This window comes from Panulirus ornatus, chromosome 9, assembly GCF_036320965.1.
Source record: "Panulirus ornatus isolate Po-2019 chromosome 9, ASM3632096v1, whole genome shotgun sequence".
Lineage (NCBI taxonomy): Eukaryota > Metazoa > Arthropoda > Malacostraca > Decapoda > Palinuridae > Panulirus > Panulirus ornatus.
The window spans coordinates 14,238,008-14,248,599 of NC_092232.1; the positions used below are offsets into that span (position 1 = coordinate 14,238,008).

Sequence of the window (10,592 nt, forward strand, 5' to 3'; positions counted from 1 at the left end):
CATCATAGTGCTATAGAGATCATATCATAGTGCTATGGAAATGACATCATAGTGCTATAGGTGATATCAGCATGATTGTCTGTGTGTGTGTGTGTGTGTGTGTGTGTGTGTTTGTGTGTGTGTGTGTGTGTGTGTGTTTGTGTGTGTGTGTGTGTGTGTGTGTTTGTGTGTGTGTGTGTGTGTGTCTGTGTGTGTGTGTGTGTGTGTGTGTGTGTGACGTCAGGAGCTTTGTGGCGATGGCACCGACATGAATGTAATATTACGAAGTCAATCGTCGTATTTTTTCTGGTCATGACGTCAGCATGTATTTCGTTGTGACGTCAGATGGTTGGATGGCTGATCTCCTCAGGCTCGTGGTTGTGACTGGGGATGTCATAGTTGTGACGTAGTCGGTTTTGTGACGTATTTCATGCTGTGACGCAATCGGTGTCATGACGTAGTCGATTTGTGAGGTAGTCGGTATTGTGACGTAGTTGATGTTGTGGTTATGACGACACGTCACGGAAGTTAGAATGTGACGTCATTAAAGATACTCTTCTGACGTATCCAAGACTCCACCACTGACGTCACCAGAGTTGCACTGGTGACGTCTCACTAGTGTCAAGTGACGTCACTAAGTTCTGTGACGGCATTGCCAGAATTTTGCAATCGACGTCACTATGGTTCTGTTAGTGACGTCACCGGGATGTCATCATTGCTGCATTTATGACATCATCAGCATTGTAGTTGTGCTTTTACTTGTGTTCGTTACTGACTCTCCCAGCGGTGGGATAATGACGTCAGTCAAGTTCCCGTGACGTCACTGGGGTTATCCAGTGACATCACTTTGGTTATGCCCATGACGTCATCTGTAGTTGAGACGTTAGGGACTCAACGCTGACGTCATAAGAGCTGTGACATCACTGAAGCCCTGGCTGTGAAGACAGTGATGTCATCCACACACCTTACAACCACATCACGCTGAGGGCCTGTGTCAAGGGTTGTAACCATCCTCCACGGGTGTGGTGGGTGTATGTAACTGTTGTGACTAACACTGAGTCGTTGTTGTGGTTATGGCCACAGTCATGTCCCCCAAGGGAGGTTGTAGTAGACGTTCTGTGGCATACGTTGACGCTGCAGGAGGTTGTAGGTCTGGTTGTGGCTACAGTTCAGTCGTAAGTCGATTGTGGTTGTAGGAAAGTCAGTGTATGTGTGTTTGCGTGACCTGGAGGGGTTATAGCTGTTGTGGTTGTCTGTATGGTTGTTGGAGGGTGTTGCCGGCGAATATCATCGTTCAATTTCGTTACTGTGGTTGACTGTGTGGTTGTTGGTGTTGGCTGTGCTTGTATGGGAGGTTGTTGAGACTCGGTAAATGTGGTTGACTGCTAGACTGTTTGTGACGGGTGTATATAACTTGTTGTGACTGACAATGAGTCCTTGTTGTGGTTTTGTGGTTGTTTGGCTGTGCATGAGAGGTTCTTAAATGGTTGGATGTTGTAGTTTTGTGGTTGTGGCCGTGCATGAGGGTGTCGTAAATGGTTGGATGTTGTGGTTTTGTGGTTGTGGCCGTGCATGAGGGTGTCGTAAATGGTTGGATGTCGTGGTTTTGTGGTTGTTTGGCCATGCATGAGGGTGTCGTAAATGGTTGCGTGTTGTAGATTTGTGGTTGTTTGGCTGTGCATGAGAGGTTCGTAAATGGTTGGATGTTGTAGTTTTGTGGTTGTGGCCGTGCATAAGGGTGTCGTAAATGGTTGGATGTTGTAGTTTTGTGGTTGTGTGGCCGTGCATGAGGGTGTCGTAAATGGTTGGATGTTGTGGTTTTGTGGTTGTGGCTGTGCATGAGGGTGTCGTAAATGGTTGGATGTTGTAGTTTTGTGGTTGTGGCCGTGCATGAGGGTGTCGTATATGGTTGGATGTTGTGGTTTTGTGGTTGTTTGGCTGTGCATGAGAGGTTCGTAAATGGTTGGATGTTGTAGTTTTGTGGTTGTGGCCGTGCATGAGAGGTTCATAAATGGTTGGATGTTGTAGTTTTGTGGTTGTGGCCGTGCATGAGAGGTTCATAAATGGTTGGATGTTGTAGTTTTGTGGTTGTGGCCGTGCATGAGAGGTTCATAAATGGTTGGATGTTGTAGTTTTGTGGTTGTTTGGCTGTGCATGAGGGTGTCGTAAATGGTCGGTGGTTGTAGCTCAGTGCTTGGTTGTTGGTACGAGATGTTCCTGGTTCTTCTGGTGTGGTTGAGCGGGTCTGCGGGAAGGGTATCTGCTGATGGTGGTTCTTTTATGTGTTTGGTTGATGAACATGGTTGTGGTGGTAGACGCTGTGTCTTCGGTTGACTCTAGCTATGTTTCTTGTGGTGAATTGCTGTGGTGTGGGGATGTTGTGGTGGTCGGAGGTGGGTTGAGATTTGGCGTGTCGGTCCTGGTGACCTTGTGTGGTAGGCGTGACTGGTTTTGTGTGGTTCGTGACTGACTCTGTGTGTGTGTGTGTGTGTGTGTGGTAGCTATTGGGTTGTTGACGGCAGTGAATTTTTACCCCCCTGGTTGTCCCGGTTGTTTCCTCATGGTTATTGATGGCTTGTACATGTACGGGGTTGTGGCAGAGGATGGGTATTGTGAGGAGCATGACCTCCTCCTCCCCTTCCCCAGCTTCTATGTCACAGTTTCGTCCGTTAACGTCAAGGGAGGATTTGGCCCGCATCACGTCTTGCCTAGCCTTGCCTGCCCTCCCTCAACCTGGGCCAAGCAGACGATGTTTATCGATGCAGAACAGAAGTCTCGACGCTTGTCATTGGCTCACGCAACATCCCACCTCGACTCTGATAGGTCCGGGGGGGGGGGGGGGATATCATAGAAAGGCTTCGCCTCATTGGCCAGAGTGGTATAGAAGAAGGATGTGTATTGGCTCGTCCTCTGTGAACTTACTGCAACAAGAACTTGTGGTGATGGTCATAGCTTTATAGAAATTGATTTATATCTCAGTTCCGCTGTATAAGAAGTACGTCAGGTGTGCTTTGTGTGTGTGTGTGTGTGTGTGTGTGTGTGTGTGTGTGTGTGTGTGTGTGTGTGTATGTAATTACGTCGATACTGGATGCGACAAACTTTGCATCCAATGTCACGAGATACGTTGTAGTCTCGGTCGTCCTGAGCGTTCGTTGGTAGTTACACGTTGGTCGGGGACGTCAGAAGCCCAGCAGGTCTTCCTTAAATTTCGTGTGTCCTTCGTTGGGCCAGGCAGGAGGAGGGCGGCCAACGGCGGCCAAGGGCTGGCTGGCGGTCAGCAGGAGGCCGGGTCCAGCGCGCATGACCGGCCAAGAGAGGTAACCTCCTGCACCGTGTATTGATTGCTGCCCGTATGCAAATATGAAACGGAAACAGGACTCGTACCATTCCTTAGGGACATTACTTCTGGCCCTGCGTCACTTAGGGAGGGAGAGGGAGGAGGTCATGGCCCTCAGTATGGTGGACTGGTAGGTGAGTCTACCATCAAGGGAGAGCCTTCGAGGGAACAGAACCTACCTGACCCTTGGGTTTTTAAAGTCCTCTTTTTCCCCCCATTTGTTTTTACCTTTTACGCAGCGGGAGACTGGAATGTGTCGTCTGGGAGCGGTTGTGTTAAGGTGGTGTAGCGAGCTAGAGGGAGGACCCAGTCGAGCAAGGAGCGGACGTACCTGTGAGCGGGGTTGTGCGGTGGGGGGCGCAGGCAGTGGTGCCGCAGGTATGCTGCCGCAGGTAGGTCACCTCCTGGGAGCACTAGTGACACTGGCGAGGAGGAAGTGGGCGGGCGCCTGACGGAGGCACGGAGGACAGGCTGGGACTGAGGGCGCGGCACTGGGGTAGAGGCGCCCTGCACGCCTGGCGAGGGAGCAGGTGAAGGCGGCGGGAGAGGCGGGCCGGGCGTGCACCAGGCACCAACACCGCAGAAGACGGGGCTGCCACGCGCCACCTCCCTGGCACCTCCCCTTAACAGCTCTCGTGGCACCCGCTGCCCGCTACCTCCCGACGCTTGCCTTTACCTCCAGCCTCCCTACCTGGGCGGCCTGACCACCTCCCTCCTCCTGCCCTACACGACAGGTCGCAGAGGCCTCGCTGGTTTCCTGGTGCCTAGAATTTACGTGCGTCCAGGGCCCCTGCCTGCGACTCTGAATTACCTGGTCGTGCGAGGGCTGGCAACCGAGATTCCAGCGGCAACCTTTTGGAATAGCTGGAACGAAGGCCGCGCGGCCATTGGCCGGGCGGGCGGTGACGTCACTGCCGGGCAGCGTTGATTGGCCGGATCGGGCGAGCGGCCAGACAGCAAGTGGGGCCGGGTTGTGAGCAAGAGCGGCACGTATTGATGCCACGGGAGAGCCACCGCTCCCGGCGACAAGCTACACTTGTGGCACTCGTCCCTCTCCTCAGCTGACCATTATTCCTCCTGTTTAGGATGACACTGTAGAGGCAGCCGACGCCTGACCGGGTCTACAGGCAAGCTACAGTCCCCTTCCTCCCTCCGCCCAGCCCCCCCTTTACACCCACGGGCCGCCCGACATTCTCAATCTAATGACCTGCCCTGACCCCCCCCTCTGACATGACACCCTCCCCTCTCTCTGCCATGACCCTCTGGCAGAGGTCGTGAGGCGAATTAATAGGACGCAGCGGGTTAGGATGAGGCACACAGGATGCCGCCCCCCCCACTCTCCCTTCTCCCTCAGGCACGCGAGGTGTCTACCCTCACACTCCTCATGCATTCACTCACTGTCTCAGTTCACCACCGCCCTCACCTTCCCCGTGGGAGGTTGGGAGGGAGGGAGGAAGTTATCGTCCTGCCCCCACACCGCGTCAGCAGCACCAGTTCCATTTAGAATAAATTTGACGACGTGGGAGTCGACCAGAGCCCGGGGCACGTGAGGCTGGTCGAGTGTGTGTGTGTGTGTGTGTGTGTGTGTGTGTGTACGTGGGGGGGGGGGGCGTCACACATACCCCGTGGGGGAAGGGCGTCACACATACCCCGTGGGGGAAGGGCGTCACACATACCCCGTGGGCGAAGGGCGTCACACATACCCCGTGGTGGAAGGGCGTCACACATACCCCGTGGGGAAAGGGCGTCACACATACCCCGTGGGGAAAGGGCGTCACACATACCCCGTGGGGGGAGGGCGTCACACATACCCCGTGGAGGGAGGGCGTCACACATACCCCGTGGAGGGAGGGCGCCACACATACCCCGTGGGGGGAGAGCGTCACACATACACCGTGGAGGGAGGGCGTCACACATACCCCGTGGGGGAGAGCCTGGGTAGCGACGGACGTCAAGCACAGCCTGTGTTACGGACGGACATCACGTACTGCACGTATGGCCTGCTTGATGAATATCACGTACGTCATGTACGACGGAGAAACGTGGCCTGTTTCACGTGCAGCCTACACGACCAACGTCACGTACAGCCTACACGACCGACGTCACGTACAGCCTGCACGACCGACATCACGTACAGCCTACACGACCGACGTCACGTACAGCCTACACGACCGACATCACGTACAGCCTACACGACCGACATCACGTACAGCCTACACGACCGACATCACGCATGGGCTGGGCGGCGACCAGGTTGACGTCATAGTCGGGTCGAAACACGGACGCTGAAAGTTTCTGGTTTTCTTTAAAAGGATAAAGAAAAAATATCCATAATTTTATGTTCTTATGAAAAGGATTTCCAAACTCACGAAGAAACACACACACACACACACACACACACACACACACACACACACACACACACACACACACGAATGAAAAGAGAAAAATACGTTGGCAAATACAAAGAGACAGACTGACAAAGATGCATTGAGAGAGAGAGAGAGAGAGAGAGAGAGAGAGAGAGAGAGAGAGAGAGAGAGAGAGAGAGCTGGCTCTGGGGAGGCAGAATCTCTCCACAACTTTTTTCTATCACGAAACGCTTCCAAAACCCCGGCTCCCTCTCTCCCTCCCCAACACCAGCCCCAGACCATCTCCCTCTCTGCCTCCAACACCAGCCCCAGACCATCTCCCTCTCTGCCTCCAACACCAGCCCCAGACTACCACCCTCTTTCCCCCCCCAACACCAGCCCCAGACCATCTCCCTCTCTGCCTCCAACACCAGCCCCAGACTACCACCCTCTTTCCCCCCCAACACCAGCCCCAGACCATCTCCCTCTCTGCCTCCAACACCAGCCCCAGACCATCTCCCTCTCTGCCTCCAACACCAGCCCCAACCCTCACCCTTTCGTACACCATAGCCACACCAGGTAATACCAGTCCCCACACCAACCCTAACTAGGTAGCGCCAGCCCTCACCAGGTAACGCCAGCCCCACCAGGTAACACCAACCCTCACCAGGTAACACCAGCACCCACCAGGTAACACCAGCCCCCACCAGGTAACACCAGCCCTCACCAGGTGACGCCAGCCCCACCAGGTAACGCCAGCCCCCACCAGGTAACACCAACCCTCACCAGGTAACACCAGCCCCCACCAGGTAACGCCAGCCCCCACCAGGTAACGCCAGCCCTCACCAGGTAACACCAGCCCTCACCAGATAACACCAGCCCCCACCTGGTAACACCAGCCCCCACCAGGTAACACCAGCCCTCACCAGGTAACACAAGCCCCTACCAGGTAACACCAGCCCTCACCAGGTAACACCAGCCCTCACCAGGTAACACCAGCCCTCACCAGGTAACACCAGCCCCACCAGGTAACACCAGCCCTCACCAGGTAACACCAGCCCTCACCAGGTAACACCAGCCCTCACCAGGTAACACCATCCCTCACCAGGTAACACCAGCCCTCACCAGGTAACACCAGCCCTCACCAGGTAACACCAGCCCTCACCAGGTGACACCAGCCCTCACCAGGTAACACCAGCCCTCATCAGGTAACACCAGCCCCCACCAGGTAACACCAGCCCTCACCAGGTAACACCATCCCTCACCAGGTAACACCATCCCTCACCAGGTAACACCAGCCCTCACCAGGTAACACCAGCCCTCACCAGGTAACACCAGCCCTCACCAGGTGACACCAGCCCTCACCAGGTAACACCAGCCCCCACCAGGTAACACCAGCCCTCACCAGGTAACACCAGCCCCCACCAGGTAACACCAGCCCTCACCAGGTTCACTATCCTGTCTGTTCCCAACCCTCACTATTCACTATCTATTTAGTTCACCATCCGTAGAATTCGCTGTCCTCAGTTCACCATCGCCGGTATTCACCATTCACACTGTTCACTTTCCTTACTCAAGGGTCGCACCGTCGTGTTCAAGGGTCGTTCTCTAGTGTTCAAGGGTCGTATCGTAGTGTTCAAGGGTCGCACCGTCGTGTTCAATGGTAGCACCGTCGTGTTCAAGGGTCGCACCATCGTGTTCAAGGGTCGTATCGTAGTGTTCAAGGGTCGCACCGTCGTGCTCAAGGGTCGCACCGTCGTGCTCAAGGGTCGCACCGTCGTGTTGAAGGATCGTATCGTCGTCTCCAAGGATCGTACCGTCGCCGTGTTCAAGGGTCGTACCGTCGTGTTCAATGGTCGTACCGTTGTGCTCAAGGGTCGCACCGTCGTGCTCAAGGGTCGCACCGTCGTGCTCAAGGGTCGCACTGTCGTGTTGAAGGATTGTATCGTCGTCTCCAAGGATCGTACCGTCGTCGTGTTCAAGGGTCGTACCGTCGTCGTGTTCAAGGATCGTACCGTCGTCGTGTTCAAGGATCGTACCATCGTCGTGTTCAAGGGTCGTACCGTCGTCGTGTTCAAGGGTCGTACCGTCGTCGTGTTCAAGGATCGTACCGTCTTCGTATTCAAGGATCGTACCATCGTCGTGTTCAAGGGTCGTACCGTCGTCGTGTTCAAGGACCATACCGTCGTCGTGTTCAAGGATCGTACCATCGTCCTTAAAGAGTATGATGGTACACACACACACACACTGATGCCATCACCTTCACACATGTTGCCACATCTTGATCACTCTCACTCTGGCATTGGTGTCAGTCCACACTGACACATGTCCTACATCCACACCCACCCAGCTACAACATCCACACCCACCCAGCTACATCCACACCCACCCAGCTACATCATCCACACCCACCCAGCTACAACATTCACACCCACCCAGCTACATCCACATCCGCCCACCCAGCTATATCCACACTCGTCCAGCTACATCCACACCCACCCAGTTACAACATCCACACCCACCCAGCTACAACATCCACACCCACCCAGCTACAACATCTACTCCCACCCAGCTACATCCACACCCACCCAGCTACATCATCCACACCCGCTCAGCTACAACATCCACACCCACCCAGCTACAACATTCACACCCACCCAGCTACAACATCCACACCCACCCAGCTATAACATCCACACCCGCCCAGCTACATCCACATCCACCCACCCAGCTATAACCACACTCGTCCAGCTATATCCACACCCATCCAGCTACATCCACACCCACCCAGCTACATCCACACCCGCCCAGCTACGCCTTCACCCACCTAGCTGCATCCGCAGCCACCCACCTGCATCCACACGTACCCAGCTACATCCATATCTGCCCAGCTACATCCACACCCACCCAGTTGCATCCACACTCACCCAGCTACATCCACACCCACCCAGTTGCATCCACACTCACCCAGCTACATCCACATAAACCCAGTTGCATCCACACTCACCCAGCTACATCCACACTCGCCCAGATACATCCACACCCATCTAGCTACACCCACATCCACCCAGCTACATCCACATCGTCCCAGTTACATCCACACCCGCCCAGCTACATCCACATCCTCCCAGGTAAACTTGATTGTAACGATATTCACACACCACAGCATTGCCATCCACTCTCCTCATTCCACCACTCCACACCCTCAGTCAACCCACTCCACCACTTCTTACCCTCCTCAACCCATTCTCCCCACAACCCACCCTTCTCAGTCAACCCACCCCACGTTCTCTCCCCCACCGTTAACCCACGCCATCCTTTCTCCCCCTCAGTTACACCCCCCCCCCCCAATCATCCACCACCATCACCACCACCATTCCCATTCAGTTAACCATCCCACCCCACCCCTCCATCACCCTATCATCCTCTCTTCCACCCATACACCACCCCTCCCTCCAACTCTCCACCAACACACTCCACCAGACGTCCTTACCTTCAGCAGTCCATCTCTTACCCCATCCCATGCCTCCCCACACACATGCCTCCCCCACACACATGCCTTCCCCACATACATGCCTCCCCCACACACATGCCTACCCCACACTCATGCCTTCCCCACATACATGCCTCCCCCACACACATGCCTCCCCCACACACATGCCTTCCCCATACACATGCCTTCCCCAACACACATGCCTTCCCCACACACATGCCTTCCCCACACACACACACATGCCTCCCCCCCCCACACACACATGCCCTCCCCACACTCATGCCCTCCCTACTGTTTCAGTTAGTCTTCATCTTTGTCGGGGTCATATTTTATACTTACATCAATACTGGCATGTGTGTGTGTGTGTGTGTGTGTGTGTGTGTGTGTGTGTGTGTGTGTGTGTGTGTGTGTGTGTGTGTGTGTGTGTGTGTGTGTGTGTGTGTGTGTGTGTGTGTGTGTGTGTGTGTGTCTGTGTGTGTGTGTGTGTGTGTATATGTGTGTGTGTGTGTGTGTGTGTGTGTGTGTGTGTGTGTGTGTGTGTGTGTGTGTGTGTGTGTGTGTGTTTGTTTTATGTGTTTTAAATAAATTAGGAAAAATTCCCTCGATATACGTAAAGGAATCCCTAAGTATAACCTAAAGGAATTCCTAAATGTATACCTAAAGGAAATGTTTTCTTGTAGACTCATTCTCGTTCTTCATCTTCGTCAAACTTATTTTTCCTGTATGTTTAAATCTCATTCGAGTAAGTATCTTCCATTTCTGTACAGACTGGCCCTCCCTGAAGTTTGTCTCACTTTTGAAGCAATCTCTGAAGTTATGTCTGCCAAACCTTGTTACTGGACTTCAGGCAGAGTCTCACTGAAGCTGTACTAATGCAATTACCTCCATCTCTGCCCCCCTCACACCACTCTGAACACGATATCTCATAAGGATTCTCCTCTTTCTTCTTTTAAATCATCCTTGAATGTTGGCCTAGCCAATCCTCCTATGGATTCTGATACCAAGTAATGAGTCTGGATGTCTTGATGGGGCAGGAACAGGTATTCAACCCTCTTTTTTCAGCACTATGGTACGTTCCTCAATTATTCTCTCATGACCTCTGACTTGACCTGTGTGGATCATGTGAGAGGGCACTCCAAACATTCCCAATGGTCGTCCCGGCGTGCGCAAGGGTCGTACCGTCGTTTGCCAGGGGTAGTACCGTCGTGCGCAAAGGGTCGAACCGTCGTGGGCAAAGGATCGTACCCCTTGTGTCCAAGGGACTTAACCGTCGTGCTCACGAATCGTATCTCCGAACTCAAACGGGTTTAAAGTTGCAGCTTCCTCGACGCTGCATGCTCACGAAAATTAGGTTTAAAGTTGTGTCCCTTGGTCCTGCCTGGCCCGCATATGGCCAGGGAATGCAAGAGGTGAGGATGAAGGTGTACTCCCC

General features: G+C 54.0%; 1 protein-coding gene across 2 annotated transcripts in view; it reads right to left on the minus strand.

The window, feature by feature from the left end:
- The window catches only part of ChAT (Choline acetyltransferase), a 328,988-nt gene extending 324,670 nt beyond the window's left edge, over positions 1-4,318 (minus strand). For both annotated transcript variants that reach the window (XM_071664727.1, XM_071664725.1), the window contains exon 1: positions 3,648-4,318. The gene's annotated coding sequence lies outside the window, so the exon portion shown is untranslated. The remainder of the gene's footprint in view (positions 1-3,647) is intronic.
- Positions 4,319-10,592: the final 6,274 nt, after the last annotated feature.